The sequence below is a fragment of the Macrobrachium nipponense genome, chromosome 28, assembly GCF_015104395.2.
Source record: "Macrobrachium nipponense isolate FS-2020 chromosome 28, ASM1510439v2, whole genome shotgun sequence".
Lineage (NCBI taxonomy): Eukaryota > Metazoa > Arthropoda > Malacostraca > Decapoda > Palaemonidae > Macrobrachium > Macrobrachium nipponense.
In genome coordinates, this window is record NC_087217.1 from 122,937 (window position 1) to 144,612 (window position 21,676).

A 21,676-nucleotide genomic window follows, 5' to 3' on the forward strand; every position below is an offset into this window, starting at 1 on the left:
AAAAAATAATATATGAAAATGAAAAAAGCAATACTGTACTTGCGATTCCACTTTCATACTGAATAAGTTTCCGTGCCGAGCGCATTCGTTCGGCAACGGGGCATACAGTCGAAAAAATATAAATGAAAAGAGCACTTACGATTTTCATCTACACATTTCCAACCCAATATACGCTCGGAGCGAGCGCTCCGCCCTCGGCACCGAGCATACACAATACGAGGATCATTCTGGGAAAATGAATTCCCGCAATTACGCCTTCAGTCCCGGCACACTCGGTAATCGGAGGGCGTTGTGAACCAAGATCCTTTAATTCACAATTGAATTCAATGAAATGATTGTACTTACAATTCAGTTTCACTAGATACATAGAAAAAGAAAAACACAATCATGCGAAAGCAACGACGATGAAGCGGGCAGAGAGCGATGATACACGTCCACACGCCAGCAGGCCGAAAGCAAAAGTGTTTGTTTACCTCCCAGTCGCGCGCCAGCGCGCCTGTCGGACAAGCAGTTAACTACCGAACCCCTTGTTCGAAAGCTTACGACCTATCCAGCTGCCGCTAGTACCTTCCTATTGTAAAAGGACCGAAGGTTTGTATGCCGTGTCGGAACAATCTCACATTCAGCACATGTATTAGATTGTGAACATTCATTCCCTCTACATCTTTTACAAGTAGTGTGAGGTTCTACCGTAGCTTTCGGTAGTCTCACACTACAACTTTCATCCACACACACTCTGAACAAAAAACTAGTGTCCGACATTCTAAGAAAAATCCAAATCCAAATCCAAAAAAAGAGTCCACAAAAGCGTAGGCCAAGCCAGAGATCCAATACGTCACCAAAAATATCAGTCTAGAAGATCAACGGCGATGAAACACGAAAGTCAAAGTCAGGAGGAACTAGCAACGATGTTACTAGAACCGGCGACAGAGAAAATCTGGTTCTAGAACGGTAATGGTTCCTATTCCTGCCACCCAGCGGCAGGGCGGTAGATCACCTGACCTACCTGTAGCGTGTGCCGTGAAATTTGAATTTGTTGGGGACGACGGAGTCTATAGCTAAGTATATATCTGACAGGGAAGTTGAATGTATGAAAATGAAAAAGAATACTGCACTTGCGATTTCACTTTCACACAAAAAAAAGGGCTCGTGCCGAGAGCATTCGCGCCCTCGGCACCGAGCGCACAGGGCAAAAATATAAATGAAAAATGAAAAAGAGTACTGCACTTACAATTTTCACTTTCACCCAAAAATAAATGGCTCGGCGCGAGCGTGCTCCCGCCCTCGGCACCGAGCAGAAAGGACCTGGGGATCGATCTCAAGAAAACTCTCAATTTTCCACATTTACGCCCCTCAACCCCGGGCACAGTCGTTGGGTAATAGGAGGCGCGGAGATTACATCGATCCTTGATCCATAATCATAAATAAACAAAGTGTATATGAAAAATGAATATGCGTACTTACAGTTCACTTTTACACACACACAAATAGTAAGAGAAAACACAAATATCCTGAAAGCACACGACGATGAAGCGGACAGAGAGCGATGAAGAGCACGTTTACACACCAGCAGGCCAAAAGCAAAAGTGATTCTTCACCTCCCAGTCGTCGGACAAGCAGTTAACTACCGAACCCCTTGTTCGAAAGCTTACGACCTATCCAGCTGCCGCTAGTAACCTTCCTATTGTAAAAGGACCGAAAGGTTTGTATCCCGTGTCGGAAGAAATCTAGGTACAGTACCTTTCCTTTTTTTTCACACAAACTATTAAGACAATGAAAATTAACAAAATGCCTACCATCCTGTAAGGATTTCCGGATCCTATACATGACCTAAACAGCAGGACTCTTGTTGTGTGACCTTGAGTCAAGAGCTTTGGAGTTCGGCATAAATCTGAAAGACAAACATAAGTTACTCTACAAAACCTTCACATTTTTTTAAGGGCTCTAAAGGAAGTGATTATGTACTTTAACCACAATGTTTTATATCTCTGCTGGATTGAACTGTAAACCCAGACAATGACTTCCCTACATTTATGCTTGTCCAAAAAATGTCTTTAGGACACTGTAAACAAGGCTAAAGGATTTGTTTGATAGCAGCTGTGGATGGTATCTGGCCTGCTGGTCACATGCTTACAGGTGGTGTGATATATGCCCATGTACAACTACAAAAACCTTCAGAAAAGGAAATTATTTTCAAAAGTAATACAATAGCTAGCATTGTTAAAGGCTTGTCGTAACCTTACCTGGCGAGAGAGATACAGCAAGTAGATAGGGCCTCTGGTTGGAGCTCATCTCGACTTGTAGTGAAGAGGCAATAGAGGCCTGGGTCTCCTCTTACTTCAGCGGGTGCTTTCCTTTGGAGACTGTTCTTCTAAGGGTTCGACTGCAATTCTTTTGAGTTCCTGTAAAATGAACTCACTTCATTCTCTACTTTTTAATCCAACATAATCAGTAGATCATATTCAGATGACACCTTCCCCCAAGACACACCAGTTCACGCTTCCAATTCATATCACTAGAGAGATACAACGGCACCTCAACAAGTCTGGCTTCCTGATCAGTAACTAAAGTCCCTCTAGTAACAAATAACCTATCCAGCAGCAGTACAGCTGCACCTGAACATTTTCTGAATGTCCTACACCCGACAGCTGTTTGACATAGTCCCTCAACCTCAACTAACCTGTACTTGACACTTGGCATTCAATTCTAGAGATTATCCAATAATGTACCACACCTGAAATGGTGTTATAGCAAAATCTAATCGTACTGAAGTGGTATTATAGCAAAAATCACAATTTGAAGTAAATTGTATTTTTCCTAACTATAGAAACCTGAGGTCCTTTGCATATGGAATATTACTTAAAGCGGCAGCTGGACCAGTCGTAAGCTTTCGAACAAGGTGGTTCTGTAGTAACTGCTTGTCCGATGGTCGGGAGTCCCGCCCGACTGGAGGTAAACATTCCACTTTGCTTTAGGCCCAGGAACAGAGTGAGGGGTGGCATGAAGTGGGACTATGTGTAAAGGACCTCAGGTTTGTAGTTAGGAAAAATGATATTGTTATGATACAATAAAGTTTCATACATACTTACCTGGCAGATATATACATAGCTAAGACATCCGTCGTCCCCGACAGAAATTCAAATTTCGCGCACTCGCTACAGGTAGGTCAGGTGATCTACCGGCCTGCCCTGGGCGGCAGGACTAGGAACCATCCCCGTTTTCTATCATATTTTCTCTCTTCCACCTGTCTCCTGCGGGGAGGCTGGGTGGGCCTTTAATTGTATATATCTGCCAGGTAAGTATGTATGAAACTTTATTGTAACATAACAATATCATTTTCATACAATCAACTTACCTGTCAGATATATACATAGCTGATTGGCACCCTTCGGTGGAGGGTAAGAGACAGCTTCTATATGGAATAGACAGGTAAACAACATATGTTGTAGGTATAAATAAAACCTTGGTTCCTACCTGATAGGTGGTAGACTTCGTGGGTGTTTGCCCAGTAGTCTGCATCACCTCAAGAAACTTTAGCGAGATATATGATCTATGGCCAAGAGTTCTTGTGGGTCTGCCGATGGGGTCTTACCCACTTACTCGGCAGAGCCTAAAAGGACTTTGTCAATGGGTGCTGATCCACTTATATGACAATACACCTTATGAAGGAGCACACAACCAATCCCGACCACCTGATCCTAACCATATGTTAGAACTAAAGATTGTTAAGAGTTATCCCCGAACTCGTCACAACAACCGTAACTCAAAACCACTACGCACACATACATAATTTTCAAAAAAAAATTATACTCAACTAATTGGATATGACAAGAATTCTCTTACTGAACAACATAGACGGCCGCCCGTGCTAGCCTAAGTCCTCCATTGTTCGAAGAGACTCGACCATATCCAAAAAGAAGAAAAGTATATACATTTAAGGATTGGTGTCGGCTCCCGTACCCAGAATCGTATCCGCCGATACGAAAGGATCTAGAGAAAAACACTTCTCATATGTCACACGCACGTCTTTCAAGTCATGAGATGCAAATACTGAGTTGAATCTCCAACATGTCGTATCTATGATGTTTTTAAGCGACATATTCTTATGAAACGAGAGAGACGTCGCTATAGCTCTCACTTCATGAGCTTTTACTCTCAACAGTTGTAACTGTTCGTCAGGACAGGCTTTATGAGCGTCTGTAATGACGTTTCTTACAAAGAATGCCAGCGCATTCTTGGACATCAGTCTTGTGGGGTCTTTTACCGCGCACCAAAGACTTTGTCTAGAGCCTCCCATTTGATGCTTTCTCTGAAGGTAGAACTTCAGAGCTCTAACAGGGCATAGAGACCTCTCTGCTTCTCTGCCTACGAGACTCGACATGCCTTTGACTTCGAATGACTTAGGCCAGGGATTCGTAGGATTCTCGTTTTTGTTTTTCGCTAAAAAACAGGGTCTTAAACGAGCAAATCGCTGAGTCTCCCTTGAATCCTACTTTATCCTGCAGAGCATGCAATTCACTAATTCTCTTTGCCGTAGCTAAAGATAATAGGCATTTTCGGGTAATGTCTCTAAACGATGCCCGATGAGGAGGTTCGAATCTTTCCGATGACAGATACTTTAGAACTACGTCTAGGTTCCAGTTCGGAGGTACTGGTTCCTTAGACTTTGAAGTCTCAAAAGACCTTATGAGATCGTGGAGATCTTTATCTGCCCGATCTAATCCTCTGTTCCTGAATACAGCCGAGAGCATACTCTGTATCCCTTTATTGTGGATACGGCTAGATGAGATTTTTCTCTCAGGAATAGCAGGAAATCAGCAAATTTCCGCTATAGAGGTAGTGGAGGAGGACAACTTCTTGGATCTATACCACCTTCTAAATACCTCCCACTTCGATTGGTATACTTTCGTAGTGGAGGTTCTGCGTGCTCTCGCGATCGCGCTTGCCACTTCGCGAGAAAAGCCTCTCGCTCTGACAAGTCTTTCGATAGTCGAAAGGCAGTCATAGCGAGAGCGGAGAGGTTTTTGATGGTAACCTCATGAAGTGCGGTTTGTCTGAGAAGATCCGTCCTTCCTGGTAGGGATCTTGGAAAGTCTAACGATCCATCTACCACCTTCGTGAACCATTCCTGGGCCGGCCAAAAGGGGGCTCTTAACGTCATCCTCGTCTCCTTTGACGCCCCAAACTTTTCCATTACTAACCCCAGGATTTTGAATGGGGGAAAAGCATAAACGTCTACTCGAGACCAATTTAGCAGGAAGGCGTCTACCATAAGTGCTCTTGGATCTTCCACGACCGAGCCAAACACTGGGAGCCTTTTTTGAAATGAATGTTGCGAAGACCTCCACATGAGGAGTTCCCCACAGAGACCAGAGATCGAGACACACTTCCTCGTGTAGAGTCCATTCTGTATGAAGGACCTGGTTCCTCCTGCTGAGCCTGTCCGCCCTCACATTCCTTACTCCCTGTACGAACCTTGTCATCAGGGAGATGTTCCTGTGAGACGTCCAAAGTAATAGGTCTCTCGTGAGCTCGTAAAGGAACGAGGAGTGCGTCCCTCCCTGTTTCCGAATGTAGGCAAGTGCGGTGGTGTTGTCCACGTTTACTTGCACTACCCTGCTTGACACCAGAGGTTCTAGGCTCTTCAAGGCCAGATGTATGGCGAAGAGCTCTTTGCAGTTTCTGTGCCAAGACACCTGTGCTGGTTCCCAGGTGCCTGACACTTCCTCTGAGCCTAATGTCGCTCCCCAACCTGTCTCCGACGCGTCGGAGAACAACACTAGGTCTGGGTTCTGTGTTCTTAGAGAGATCCCTTTATTCTCTTCCAGAGGGCGCAACCACCACTGTAGGTGTGTCTTTATCTCCACTGGAATGGGAAAAACGTCCGACAGTTGTCCGGTTTTCCAGCTCCAAGACCTCTTGAGGAAGAATTGAAGCGGACGTATATGAAGTCTTCCTAGAGGGAAGAATTGTTCTACGAGGAAAGCGTCCCCAGAAGGTTCAACCATTCCCTCGCCGACGTTTGTTGCTTCTCTAAGAAGAGAGAGACTATCCGCAAACCTTTTGCGATTCTCTCTTGCGAAGGAAAAAACTCGAAAACCCCGAGAATCCATCCGAATCCCCAGATAGACTAGGTTTTGTCTGGGGGTCAGCTGAGACTTCTCGAGGTTCATAAGCAATCCCAACGCTTTGATCAAATCCAGAGTTAACTTTAGGTCCTCCAAGCACTGTCTCTCCGATCTGGCCCTGATGAGCCAGTCGTCTAGATACATAGAGACATTCACTCCTTTGAGGTGAAGAAACCTCGCCACCTTCTTCATCAGGCTTGTGAAGACCTGAGGAGCTGTGGACAGGCCGAAACACAAGGCTCTGAACTGAAAGATCCTTCCCCCGTCATGAAACGGAGGTACTTCTTCGATGAAGGGTGGATCGGGACGTGAAAGTAGGCGTCCTGGAGATCTAAAGACACCATCCAATCTCCCTGTCGTAATGACGCCATGACTGAAGCAGAAGTCTCCATGGAGAACTTCTCCTTCTGAACAAATCTGTTCAGAGAGCTGACGTCCAGTACTGGTCTCCAGCCTCCCGAGGCTTTCGCCACCAGAAAAAGGCGATTGTAAAACCCCGGGGAGTGTTGATCCCGTACCAATTCTATCGCACTCTTGTCCCACATTGTTCCACCATCGATCGAAGAGTATCCCTCAGCACAGGATCCTTGTATTTGGCTGATAGTTCCCTTGGTATTGACGTTAGGGGAGGAGTGTTCAGGAAAGGGATACGATATCCCCTCCTTAAGATCGCCAAAGATGACGCTTCTGCATTTATCAGTGTCCAGGCTTCCACAAATCCCAGGAGCCTGGCACCTACTGGTGCTTGGAGGAGAGAATCTTCATTTTCCCTTCTTAAAGGGACAAAAAGCAGCTATAGAAGTGCTGTTCTCTGAGCATGTGAGACTGCCTTTGTTAAGAAGGCGCCATATACAGTCCTTTTCTTTAAAAGACCTGCCCCAAACAAAGAGGTTCGATTCCTTACGAATCATGGGCTTTCTTGGACATCACCCCAAGGGACCAATCTAAGAAGTTAAAAACTTCCGATACACGAAAGCGTCCCTTGAGGAGATGATCCAGTTCCGAAATTCCCCACGTAATCCGTGCAGAATTGAGACTTTGACGCCTTGAAGCGTCAACCAAAGTCGAAAAACTGTTTCGGTTGTAGAAGGGAGAGCCATACCCATATTTCTCCCGACCCGTCCGATACCAAATGCCTCTTTTCCCAGCTAATCTTGCTGGGAGGCATGCAGAAGACTGTCCTCACTAAGTCTTTCTTAGACTTCATATATGAGTCTAAGGAATGTAATGCTCTCTTCATCGATATGGTGGGTTTCATTTCAAGAAAAGACGAAGGCTTCTTCGTCTTAGCACTGGAAAAGAGCGAGCGAGGAGAAGGAGGAGCGGCAGGCGTCAACTCGTCTCCGTACTCCTCAAGAAGAAGGGTAGTCAACACCTTATAGATAGACAGACCTTCTCTTCCACTATATTCGTCATCCGAGTTTTCCTCTAACTCGGGATTTAAAAGCGTCTCCGCTCTCCTTTCCGAACATTCTTCTTCTTGCGGAGACAAACTCCTAACAGGAGAGGGGCTAAGGGAATGATAATCCTTCCTCTTTCCCGTTCTAATAGTCTTGGAAGGCGTCATAAGCTTCGGCTTCTCTAGAATTTTAGAAGACTCTTCATGCTTACATGACGCTTCCCGTTTGCCAAGCGTCATGGATGACGTCTTTTGCTGACGTCTCGATGACGCTTCGCGTTTGGAAGACGCTCCGCTCTCCAAAGGCGTCCTACTTGGCGTCATAATATTGGACGGAGCGTCATGTCTATGCTCCGTTTCCAAAGACGCTTCGCGTCTAAAAGACGTCTTTACGTCTCTCTGGCGTTTTACGAAACTCTCGTAAGCACCTGTTCTCGCTCTCGCACTAGACGCTTCTGTAAGACGTTTAGCCGTTTCCCGTCTGTATGACGCTTGTCGTTGAACAGGTAAGAGAGGACGAGACTTCTTAATTGGAAGCGTCACGTCCTTCCGACGTTGCGCTATCCCACTCGAGATGACAGTTTGCTCTTGAACTGCTATAATGATCTTTCTGACGCTTCTCCCACGTCTAGTGCATGACGTCTTTTCGTCATCACTCGGTGGGAGAAGGAAAGGGTACTTCCCGCGGTACACTTCAGGTGACGCTGACGCCCCCTTCGCTTTCTTGCTAGAAGACGGAGCGTCATCTGAGAAACGCTCTGGACTAAGAATCCATGCTCAGGCGTCATATGACGCTTCAGCGGTCTCGACAAGTTCGATTCTTCCACCCTCGTTTAGGTGAGGGAGAGGGAGAGGACGAGAAACACTCGCGAAGGACGCTTTTTCTATAGCGCCCTTGAGCCGCCTGCAACGAAGCAGAACTAGCTGAAGGGACGTCTGACCGTTGGGGATTCCCCACAACCTCCTTAAGGCTTTCGACTTTCTTCTCCTCTGGGCTCGTGAGCTTGGAAGAGGTCTAGGCCTGGGAGCGTCGCAGGGACGATCAAACGCCCCCTCCACAACACTGGTGGAGAACTCACTTCATTCACTGTAATGCTCACTTTCACTAGCCTTACCTTTGAAGTCAGCCATCTTGGACTTCATGTCTCTAATTGTAGCTTTCAGATTGGCGATTGCCGAATCCGAAAAAGCACTCTGAGAATGAGATACATAGGAGAATCTACATCAGTAGGATTAGAATTATCAGTGAAAGGCTCAATAGGCTTTGAACTCACACCTTTCAATCGTCTAATTCTATCCCTCTCTAACTTCTTCAAATAAGAAGTCAAAGTCTTCCACTCTTCTGCATTCAATCCCTCGCATTCCTTACAAGTATTAATAGCAGAACACTGAAACCCCCTACATTTACGGCATACAGTGTGAGGATCATCCTCACCCTGCAGCCTACATTCACACCACTTTCACGCTCACATTAGAATCAGACATACTGAGAAAATTCCAAAAGAGTTATTCCAAAAACAGTTCACTGTAGCGAATCACGATCCAAATACGTCACCAAAAAGCCGAAAAACGATGATCAAAGGATGAAAAATGAATCTAAGTCAGGAGGTAATAACAACAACTGTTGATACCACAGCGACAGAGAAAAAATATGATAGAAAACGGGGATGGTTCCTAGTCCTGCCGCTCAGGGCAGGCCGGTAGATCACCTGACCTACCTGTAGCGAGTGGCGCGAAATTTGAATTTCTGTCGGGACGACAGAGTCTATAGCTAAGTATATATCTGACAGGTAAGTTGAATGTATGAAAATACAATTTACTTTAAATTGTGATTTCTTCCGATACATAATACAAACCCTCGGTCCTCTACATATGGAAGACTCACTTATTGGTGGGTGGAATCGAGTCTTATGAACAGACTGGTGTTCGTCCAACCTTGGTTCCCTCTCTGGTCGTTGGTCGAAGAACAGAGGGAGGGATACTAGCCTCTGTCCAACTGATCGGAGTGTGCACTGCAGGATCAGTGGTCAGACCTCTGGACCAAATTCATAAGAGGGAGGCAAGAGTGCCTCTTATAAATAGCAAGCAAGAACTAGTTCCTACGCAAGAGCCAATATAAAGTCTTGGGTTTGTCTCTTGTTGGCGTTCACTCACCCCCTTGTTAGGGGAGTGGCGGATAAATGCTTCTATCCCTAATGAAAGGGATAGAATGGGGCTCTGTCACGTAGCTTACCTGCATCGATCATCCTGTCCAGTGTGGTGACGACGCCACCATCTGCCTGCAGGGAGAGGGAAGAAAAGAGGAGGAAGAAATGCTATGTTGTCCGGTAAAGGAGCTGGTTAAGCTACACAACTTGTTGAGCAGCCATCACGGGTCCAAAGGAAAAGGTGTCCAAGGACCTGTGGGCGTTATGCCGAAGGTAGAAGGAGGTAAAGGTGCTCTGGTTGGCCCAAACCCCTACCTTCAGGACCTGTGCCACAGACAAGTTCTTGCGGAATGCAAGGGTTGGACCAATACCTCTGACATCGTGGACTCTCGGACGAAGGGTACTGGTGCCGTCACTCCTGTCTGAAGAGTACGCCTTCTGGATTACCTCACAAAGCCAGAAAGAAATAGTGTTCTTGGACACTTCTTTCTTGGCAACCCCGGTGCTAACAAAAAGGCGTCGACACTCAGGCCTGAGGTGGCGAGTTCTCTTCAGATAGCGCCGTAGCGGCCTCACAGGACAAAGCAGCATCTGATCCGCATCATTGTCGGTGAAGTCTTTCAGGGATGGGATCGTGAAGGACTCAAACCGGTCGTCAGGGATCGAAGGGTTCTGAGTTCCCTGGGTGAGCAAGACCTCTCGAAGCTCTTCATCAGGAGGGAGATTTCCATGGAGGTGGAAATGTCCACTCCTCGCAGTTTAAGGACTAGGGCCAGAGCGGCTCTGTAGACTTTAACTGCTGAGATGGAGAGACTTCTCTCTCGGCGAAGGAAGACGAGGAAATCCGATACCTGCTGAAGAAGGTGGCTCTGAGTGGAGAGAGACCCCATCCACGACACCAACCACAGAGATGGACCACTTCCCCTGGTACACAGCTGCAGAGGACTGTCTGAGGTACCCTGCTATCTCTGTTGCTGCTCGGCGAGAAAAGTCTCTCGCTCGCAAGAGATGGTGGATAACCGCCAGCCGTGAAGACACAGGGACCGAACCGCTTGGTGGTACCGTTCCACGTGTGGTTGGCACAAGAGGTTGTGCCATAGGGGAATCTCTCATGGTACCTTGGCGAGTGGAGCCACCAGGTCCGGATATCAAACGGCCTGAGACCATTTGGGTGCCTACAGAATCATCCGAAGATTGCTGGTGACCAGTACCCTGCTGATCACCTTGCAAATCAGACAGAATGGGGGAAGGGCGTAGACGAGGAGGTTGTCCCACAGGTGTTGAAACGCGTCCTCTGCAGCTGCTCATGGGTCCGGCACAACTGAGAAGAAAACCTTGAGTTTTCTGTTGTGCCGGGTGGCAAACAGATCCATGACTGGACGCCCCTACAGGTCAAAGAGCCTTCCCGCCACGTCCCGGTGAAGACACCATTTGGTCCCGATCACCTGATTCCGACTGCTGAGCTTGTCTGCCACTACGTTCATCTTCCCTGGAATGTATCTGGGTGATAGCTCTACCGAGTGGGCTACGGCCCACTCGTGCACCTACATTGTCAACTGGTGCAACAGGAGGGACACTAGGCCCCCCTTGTTTGTTGACGTATGCCACTACCGTGATGTTGTCGTTCATCAACACCACTGAGTGTCCCACCACACGTTCCCGGAACTCTTGGAGTACGAGGAACGCTGCCTTGAGCACCAGGACATTGATGTGAAGGTGCTTGTCGTGATGGTCCCGCACACCTGCAACCAGCAACTCCTCCAGGTGTGCGCCCCAACCCTCGGTAGATGCATCTGAGCACAGCAGCATCTCTGGAGGGGGAGTGCACAGGGGCACTCCTATTACAAGGTTCCCGTTGTCCAGCCACCAGGCTAGGTCCTGCCTCACCTCCTCCGGAGAGGGACGGGGAGGTATGGCAGGTCTATTGGCTGTGACCAACACTCCTTTAGCCTCCACTGAAGAGACCGCAGGTGAAGACACCCATGAGGGACTAATTTCTCTAGAGATGACAGGTGACCGATCACGACCTGACACTGCTGAGCTGACTGTTCTTGTCAAGACAGGAACCGTCCGGCTGCCTCCCTGAACCTGCGGGGAAGACTTGCCCTGCTACCGAGTCGATCAGCATGCCCAGGTACTTCATCCTCTACTTTGGCTCGAGATCTGACTTCTCGAAGTTCACCACAATCCCCAGATAGCAGCAGAATTCTAGGAGTCGATCCCTGTCCTGCAGCCAATCGTCAAGATACCTCAATAGACGTATCCCGGCCGAATGTGCCCAAGCCGACACCAGTGTGAACACTCACGTGAACACCTATGGGGCGGGTGAGAGACCGAAGCAAAGTGCCCTGAATTGGTACACCGTCCCGTCGAGAATGAAGTGGAGGTACTTCTTGGAGGACTGGTGGATGGGTATTTGGATATACGCATCCTTAAGATCCCCTAAAAGCATGAAGTCGTTCTCCCTAATGGAACTGAGCACGGAGCGTGCCGTTTCCATCGTGAACCAAGTCTGGCGAACGAATCAGTTCAAGGGAGAGATATATCACTGGGCGCCAGCCCTATGATGACTTCTCCATCGGGGAAAGTTGGCTGTAGAAGCCCGGCGACTGATCTCGTATGACTTCCACTGCACGCTTGCTCAGCATGGCTTCCACTTCTTGCCGAAGCGCTACGTCCCTGGACGAACCGGGAACGTACGTCTGCAGATGGATCGGGTGTGAAGTGAGGGGTGGCCGCGACTCGAAAGATAGTAGATATCCCTCCCGAATTACATCCACTATCCAGGTCTCGGCTCCGTAGTGTTGCCAAGTTGTACAAGGGCTCGCCAAGCAGCCCCCACTTTCGGCAGCAGGTGAGGGGGAACGCCGTCCCTAGTGTTTCCCCTTCTTCAACTTCTTCTTCCCAGATCCTCCTCGGGAAAAGGAGGTCTGGGAATAGGGCTGACAGTCGTTCCTTACCGAATTAGTCGATAGTCGAAAGCTGGGTCTTTCCTCTCGGCCTCGACGAGGAAGACTCTTGGCCGCAGACGAAGAGCTAGCCAAGCTCCGGGGCTTGGCCGCAGTGACTCAAGGCTGCCCAGAAGCCTTCGAGACTGCCTGGTGTACTAGGCAGTTACTGTCATCAGTGTGCCGCTGCTCCATCGCAGCGTTCACCATCTCTCTAGGGAAGAGAGAGGAGGAACCCAGCAAGAGTCTATTCCTCAGACCCAGCGTTGCCTCATGACCTGCCGCCCTGGTCACTCAAGCGAGGACTGCGAGGCCTGTCCTCACGGCGCGTCACGCCGGCTGGTCCAGGCGACCGAGGGGACCGCTTCCTCGCCTCAGCCAGCAGCCAGTCTGGGATCGTCACGTCCAGGATGGAGCCGGGCAGTTGCCGAAGCAACAGGGCCCGACTGCACCTGTCCGGAAGGACCTGGGGTGGGGGCAGCAACACCACGGGCAGGAACTGGTACTGGAGCGGCAGCAATCACAGGAACAGGAGGCGGGGCAGGAACCAGCGGCATCCTCAGTACTGGAGGCAGGTCTAAAGGAGAACTCTTGGGACACTGGAAGTCAGGGGCTGGAGCAAGAGCGGCAAAACCATGCAGCAGCGTCACGGTAAACCTCTTAACATTCGGCAGCGGCGCCTAAACAGCAGCTGTCGGGGTAACCATGGCAACGTGCTGGGTGTAGACCAGGTGCGGCGGAGCAGCGTAGCCTGGTGTGGATACCATTGTGGTCGTGGTCGGGCCATGAGTCACCGGCCTGGTCCCTCTCGCCAGATGACTAAGTAGTCCCCTGAACACTAAGCAAAGGGGCTCGGTGTCCCCTGGAGCCCCACGAGTACCAGACCCGGCCGAGATTGTCCCCCGTGGCAGGCAAATCTGAGGAAGGAAGAGTAGTCAGGTTAGTATGGGGGGGGGGGTCCCCTCGCCCGGGGAGACGACAGTTCCCACCACGAGCGAACAGACGACCCCGAATACAACTGCACGTCGGGGTACCTAGCCCCCTCCTCCACACTCGACTGATTGAGAGAAGAGTAGGAGCGAGATCCCCCCCCCCTCCCCCCCAACCCTGAAGGGGAAGGAGCCATACGAGGGAGCTGAGATGGAGGGAAGAAAGAAGAAGACGTGTCCGTAACCAATGATGACTCCCTAGCCATCTTCCTCCCTCCATAACGCTCCCACTGCTCCTCTGACCAAACAATACACACTTCACATGGCTCGGTGCGAGAGCATTCTTGCCCTCGGCACCGAGTGCATAATTCATGAGGGTCTACCTCGAAAGGGGACCGAAAGGCCCCACACTTACGGTCCTCCACACCAGGGCACAATCTGTGGTTGATGGGGGGGCGAAGGGGTCTTTCCGGCTCTCGGGAATCCATAATTCATAATTAAAGATAGTATGAATAATACAAAAAAACCAAGTACTCACGTTAGTTTTGCACATGCACACTAGTAAAAGGGAGAGAAAAAATCTTCACGCTATGAAGAAAACCAAGCATACAACGAATACAGCGGGCAGAGAGACGAGCAACACGTCTACCCACCAGCGTGGCCGAAAGCAAAGTGACTCCTCTCCACACAGTCGAGCTGACCGCCAACTGCCGGACAAGTAGTTAACTACCGAACCCCCTTGTTCAAATCTTACGACCGGTTCAGCTGCCGCTAAGTTACCTTCCTATTGTTAAAGGACCGAGGGTTTGTATACGTATCAGAACAGTCTGATTTTGTTGAAACAATCAGCCACCTGGCAGGTAGAGGTGTCCTCATCTTACGTTTCCCATCTGTAGTTTCCTGACTGACCCTAGCTGGATAAAAGGAATCTACTTCAATATTCTGGGGTATTTTATGAATTAATATACATTTTAAGTTTTCCTTAGATGAACACTTGAAAGCATTCATGGACTTCTTATGAGTAGCAAACTCAATCCAAACCCTCCAAAATGCAAAATCTTCAGTTTCACAATACTTTATGACTTTAATTTCACCAAAACTTCTAAACATTTCCATAAATGTAAAACAATTTAAATTTGAGGAGAGAGAATCAACATAAAGGATTCTCTCACCACTGCTAGAGCTTTCCATAGCCACATTCAAGGTCTTGTCATGGGTCTTCTTCGGTGCAATTGAATTTTCTTTAGGATTGTCCCTGTTCATGCCAGAGGTCAAAGAGGAGGGTAGTGTCAGGAGGTCGCATTGTCCGGGAGAGTTTATTATAGGGTCGTTAATCATTATTCCTTCAACAGAAATTTGAAAAACCTACTGCAAATCAGGCAGAAAACCAGGCCCCCCGCACCAACCCCTCTCTCATCAAAGACACTCAGCAGAGACTGACTCCTGTATGTCCACTCCCTACCCTACCCCGAAGGGATAGCTCTATCATAACATCAGAGACTGACTCCCGTATGTCCACTCCCTACCCTACCCCAAAGGGATAGCTCTATCATAACATGAGTGGCTCAAGTGAAAGCAAAACCCGCTTGATAGGACTGAGGGCATAACTAGTACGCAATCATCCCAATTCATGTTACAATAGAGGGCAAACCGGATAGAATGCCGAGAGTCGTACCGTAGAGACTATACGTCCCCGAATTCCGCAGGCAAGTCCCCCTTAGGTAGTTCTGCCCCGATAGATATTGGTATGAAATCATATCAACATCCTCAGGGTCCAAACAACTCGTGAGGTGGACCAAACCTCTACAGTCTCCGCCATTTGGATCAAGAAAGAGCCAATGCACAGAAGCCCAGCCCCTGCCCAACCTGTAAGAAGGTTGTAGTGAAGAGGGGGGTGGGTGGGTGGGGGGGGGGTGGGGGGGGGGGGGACAGCTAGGTTGAGCAACTGAGTTAAGAATAGTAAAAGAGTGGAAACAAAAATTAAAGTAAGAGGAAAAATGAAGTTTTCATAATAAAACTAATATTGTAATACTTACCTGAACACCTGAATTAGCCCTGGTCACAGACCAGCCCGAACTATATCCCCACATATTTACCCACTGAGTGGGTAATTTTAACTGTCAGCATTACCAACGCTGCAGGTAAAATCTAGTCAAATGAGTTACCTGTGTTACCGTTGGCAACGCTGCTGCAAATACCGGCCACCAGTGGCCTTTCTCCTCAATTGAATCATTCACTATCAAATTGAAGTGGGGAGGAGGGTGGGAATCATTCAGGTGTTCAGGTAAGTATTACAATATTAGTTATTATGAAAAACTTCATATTGCAATACACTCCCTGAATACCTGAATTAGCCCGATTAACAACATTTACTCGGAGGCGGGATCAATCTCATTCAGCCCGACCTGTCCACGGAACATACGCAGGTAACTCATAATCAACCTACCATGTATAAAAGCATGTATCCTCACCTAGTTAACTAACTCGGAGGTGAGGATGTTTGCAAAGAAAGTACTTCAACATCAGTGTTGAGTCTAAGGTACTGTCTAAGTCAGAAGTACCTCCCATGTGATAAGCTATACTTCTTATTCATGGAGGTAAAAACAAAGTACCTCCCATGTGATAAGCTATACTTCTTAGTCATGGAGGTAAAAACAAATCTCCTCACCTGGTTGTCCAGCTCAGTAGGTGAGGGTGCTTGCAGAGAAAGTACTTCAACGTCAGTGTTGAGTCTAAGGTACTATCTGAGTCAGAAGTACCTCCCATGTGATAAGCTATACTTCTTATTCATGGAGGTAAAAACAAATCTCCTCACCTGGTTGTCCAGCTCAGTAGGGTGAGGATGCTTGCAGAGGAAGTACCATACCGTTGGTGTCGATTATAAGGTACTGCCTGAGTCTGAAGAACCTCCCATGTGGTATTCTATACCTCTCATGTATGGAGAGGAAATGGTGAACCTCCCATGTGGCTATGTAGCCTCTCATGTATGGAGGAGAAGTTGAGTGTGCAGGACCTTCAGTTCTCTACTGCTCACTGATGTAGATGACTTGTGCTGTAGTAGTAGTTATTCCAACATGACCATCGGGATCTGCCTAACCTCAAGGGCCTAAGGGACAATACACTCTGTCTAAGCTTGACCAACAGAAACACTAGAGTCCATTAGACTATCACTGCCTCCCTAAACTTCTAACACCCTGAAGTTCATTTAGACTATCACTGCCTCCCTAAACTTCTAACACCCTGAAGTTCATTTAGACTATCACTGCCTCCCTAAACTTCCAACACCCTAACTCTACCAAACCAACTATAAGCTGAGTTACCACAACGACAGGACCCCGAGAGTAACCTCTCTGAAGAAACTGAAATTTCCTCCGAAAGCCAAAGGGTAGCCCTCCGCGACACTTTGCGCCCTTGGATTGACTAAGAACCCCTTTCTTATAAGTGTCCGGATAGCGCTGAGGCAATGATTTAACAATAGTCCCTCCTCTCCTTGACAAGAACATAGCATAACCTTCAGAAATGTTAGTCTGGTATGCAAACCCCCTCGAAACCAAAGTGAAGAGGTTATTAAACAGTCCAGGCTCAGAGAAACACCCATCAACTGTCACCACATCCACACAGAGTGGGACAAGGCCTCCCATGGGCTGTGAAAGGTGTCTTCCAAATACGAGCCTCATGATCCGTAACCCCTACCACACGAATCAATGAAGGAACCCAATAGAGAAACACCTCAACTGACTCGTAAACCGGAAGTCTGACTCCGGCAGAGGAGTTACCCGCTACCTTAAACAGAAAAGTGATGCTAGCTTAGTCCTTCCCCAAAAACTGACAGACTCGCCGAAACCAGACTAGCCTACTTGATGTTTGAGACTGCTGGTTTGGTTGAATACAACGTATCAAACATTACTTGAATTAACTGAGATTCCTCCGGAGCCTGGAATGCAGAAAGAGAGAATGGACAAAGTCCACAATCCGTTATACTCACTTCCTTCGCTGGAGAAACAAAAACCCACAACTAGCAAACGAGTCACTTCAAAGGTAGCTATCCTCTGTCAGACCTGTCCGGCAACACCGGAACAGGAAAAAGGAGAAAAACCGAAACCCCCACAAGAGCAGCACCCAAGAACCCGGAACCTACTACGCCTGGGTGTTCGATACCAAACGACATACAAGATTCCATCATATCTGAGCCTACCGATCCAATTGCACAACGATATACCAACAAGAAGATGATAAACTCCTGTGCAAGTCGTACTCGACTGCACAACCCGCCCTCCCCTCAAGACATGATTATGTAACCCCTGCTGTCCGACCGCTGTCCACCCACTCACAAGAGCAAACTGTCACCAGTTCTGGAAAACCTGTATGAGTTAGTCACTCGACTGGGCATACCCTCACTACCCAGTGACGATAACGTTACGCCTGAGCCGAATATACCTTGGCGATGAACACCAACCCATGCAAGTCACTCCCATACTGTTGAGACAAACGTGTACCAACCAAGACGATGACCTAACCTTGAACCTGTCTCACTTGACTGTGAAACTCCGCACTCACTAGTGACTATGACACGAGACCGGGACAACAATAGGCGAGCCACACACCTAGGAGCGAAGAGGTGGCAAAACGCGATCCAACTAACCCCGTTACCAATACTAAACCTAGACTGGAGTTCGGAGCAAGTGAGGGAAAGAAGTACTCCCAGTAAACACGGAATCAAGGTCGAACCCACCTTGAAAGCCCTTTAAGGTGGAACCGAAAAACAGCAGGAAAAAGTTGAGAAAATAAGGAGAGAGAGAAGTCACTACGAGTAACCACCGGAGCACCTAGCGCTGACATTGTGCAGGTGGAGAACCAAGGGTGCAGTACATAGTGCTTTAATAACGGGTTACGAACTGCGGAACCAATGGGAGCCGCAGAAGGAAACTACCAGCTACCCTAAGGAAGGGGGCCGAGAGCACTAAAGGTGCTAACTACGACGCAGACGAACTGCCAACGGCCGTAGGCCCCCCCCCCCCCCCCCCCCCCCCCAGCAATTACCGCGGTAAGCACGTTACGTCTCACACAACTAAGGTATATAAATGGGAACGAAGAAGGAAGATTACTAACTACCCTGTGAAAGGAGTGGGTGGTGACAATCGGTATCAATACAGTCAACGATGGCGCAGATGAATCTCCAACTGCCGTAGCCTCCTCAAGAACTACGGAGGACACACTACGTCTCAAAACAAGTAAGGATGAAAATACGTAGTTGCGGATACCGCCTTGAAACATCAACACCAGCAGCCTGCGAACTACAGGACCCGTGGAAGAGAGAGAGAGAGGAGGAAGAAGAGAAGAAGAGACGAGAGAGAGAGAGAGAGAGAGAGAGAGAGAGAAATCATCTCCAAATTTCAGGATGAAACAATGAAAACTCTGGCTCTGCTGTGATATTGGCAAATAAAAACAGGATGAGGGAGAAGACTCCGAAGCGACATCCGAAGAATGAGCAGCAAAGAAGATTGTGTAACGACATTATAAGTTTTAACAGAAAAACTGGGCGAGAGAGAAAACTAGACCGACTCTGTTCCCCACGATAATCTGAGAAACATTAGAAAATCAGGAAAATTATCAAGACACGTGATCGTGAATATAATCCGTATTGAAGCTACAGTAATTGACTTGCGTTAATTCGATTTACGATGGGGTTAGTATTTAAAATCTGCACTACATGCAAATAAGTCTTCCTATATCTCTCGTGCAGCTGGCGTAGGCAGCATTGTGCCTCAGACAGCGAGATCGTAGGGTTTAAAAATAGAATTTAGGCCAAAGGCCGAGTATTGGGACCTATGAGGTCAGTCAGCGCAGAACGGAAATTGACAGAAAAGTGTTTGAAAAGGTGTAACAGGAAGAAAAAACCTCTCTGTTGCACATTGAGTCAAGTGTTAGGAGAGGGTGGAAAAAAGGATGAGGAGAGAATATGAAATCAGGAAAGTAAGAGAGAGAGAGAGAGAGAGAGAGAGAGAGAGAGAGAGAGAGAGAGAGAGAGAGAGAGAGAATTACAATAGTCTAGGATGAAGAGAGAATATGAAATCAGGAGAGAGAGAGAGAGAGAGAGAGAGAGAGAGAGAGAGAGAGAGAGAGAGAGAGAGAGAGAGAGAGAGAGAGAGAGAGAGAGAATTACAATCGTCTAACTTCTCTACCGTAAATTGCACCCTCTTCTAAGTTAAAGAGGTATTATCTTAATGATAATATACTCGTATAACTGCATACAGCTATGAACAACCGAACGAGAACTTGTTGCTAATGCGATCGAATCCTATAGCAACATCACTTTATTGTATTCATCCGCGTGCGACGGTAATTACTGTATTCATGTTAAAAATGTAGCTGAAGCCGATAAGGCAAAATTACGCGCATCAGCAACCTGGACAGAAGTCCCAAGCTTTTGTATGAATTCAAACGCAGCCAATTTGTGGCCTTAAATTACATCGTAAGACGAACAGTATGACTTCGTTCCATAAGTTAAGCATCCAGATATTCATTAATATGCTAACTAGGAACAAAAACATTAGCCGAGACCAAGTGATATGGTTGAATCTGGAGCCAAGGAAACAGACTAGCCGGCATCAGTGTCTGTCTAAGCCACACCTTCTTACAACAGTGCTGTTTGACGACAAGCTTCTGTAATTGTAATTTGATTGAAAAGTAATAAAATGATATTGTTAATGTACAATAAAGTTTCATACATACTTACCTGGCAGATATATACTTAGCTATAGACTCTGTCGTCCCCGATAGAAATTCGAATTTCGCGGCACACGCTACAGGTAGGTAGGTCAGGTGATCTACCGCCCCGCCGCTGGGTGGCAGGAATAGGAACCATACCTTCTAGAACCAGATTTTCTCTTCCACCTGTCTCCTGAGGGGAGGCTGGGTGGGCCATTCAATCGTATATATCTGCCAGGTAAGTATGTATGAAACTTTATTGTACAATAACAAAATCATTTTCATACATTCTACTTCCCTGTCAGATATATACTTAGCTGATTGGCACTTTTGGCGGAGGGTAAGAGACAGCTAATTACTGATTAGACAGGTAAACAACATACGTTGTAGGTAATAAATAAATAAACCTTGGTTCCTATGTGTTTAGACGAAGGGTCGACTTCCTAGCTATTGCTAGTAGTCTGCTTCGTCTCAAGAGCCTCAGCGAGGATGTGACCTATGGCTAAGAGTTCTTGTAGATCTGTCAATGGGGTCTTATCCACTTACTTGACAGAATCTAATGGTCATTTGTCAATGGGGTCTTATCCACTTACATGACAATACACCTATGCCTAGGGGCATAATTAAGGAGCACAACACCGATCCCGATCACCTGATCCTAACACGAGGGTTTGTGCTTAGTTTGAAAAGAGCTATCCCCAAACTCCTTTCAAACAAACCAAAGAAAAAAAAAAAACACTATGTTAACATAAAAATTAACTCACTAAGTTAAGGATCAGTGTCGGCTCTCTATCCCAGCAACGTATCCGTAGACACGTAAAACCAAGAGAGAAGGATCTCTCATAGGTCAACTTGACCTCCTTCGTGCAAAGGGAAGTCAACACAGAGTTGCATCTCCAGTAAGTTACAGCTAATATGTCCTTCACGACATATTGTTATGTAACGAACAAGAATTCATAAAAGCTCGCACTTCAAGCACTTTCAATTCTCAGCTGTTTGAAGGAATCATCAAGTTATTCATGAAGTGCTTTAGCGATCACACTTATTTCAAAGAAGACCAGGGCTTCCTTTGAAATGGATCTTTTCTGGATGAAGCCTAGAGCCTGGGTGGCGCCTCGCGCCTCGTGTCTGGCTGGCGCCTCGCGCCTGGCTGGCGCCTCAAGCCTGGCTGGTGCCTCGCGCCTGGCTGGTGCCTCGTGCCTGCCTGACACTTGGTTGGCGCCTAACTCCTGGGAGGCGCTTTTCGCCTGACTCATGGCTGGCGCCTCGCGCCTGGTTCCAGACTCGCACAATTTGGCGTCTGGCGCCTGGCTGACTCCTCTCCACTTGCTGGAGCTTCGAGCTTGGTAGAGTCTTGAGGATGTCTGGCGATGCCCACATCGGACACTCTTATCTGTCCGATTTGTTCGCCTCTAGC

At 47.6% G+C, this 21,676-nt stretch overlaps 1 long non-coding RNA gene across 5 annotated transcripts in view; it reads right to left on the bottom strand.

Annotated features, from left to right (window-relative positions):
• Positions 1–21,676, bottom strand: part of LOC135201244 (uncharacterized) — a 196,997-nt gene that overhangs the window by 42,919 nt on the left and 132,402 nt on the right. For 4 of the 5 annotated variants that reach the window (XR_010311462.1, XR_010311463.1, XR_010311461.1 and 1 more), the window contains exons 2-3: positions 2,244–2,402; positions 1,797–1,891 (exon numbers count right to left, since the gene is read on the bottom strand). This is a non-coding gene — a long non-coding RNA (uncharacterized LOC135201244). Of the gene's footprint in view, positions 1–1,796; positions 1,892–2,243; positions 2,434–21,676 lie in introns of those variants that run through there. The other variant, XR_010311459.1, reaches the window with a different exon arrangement.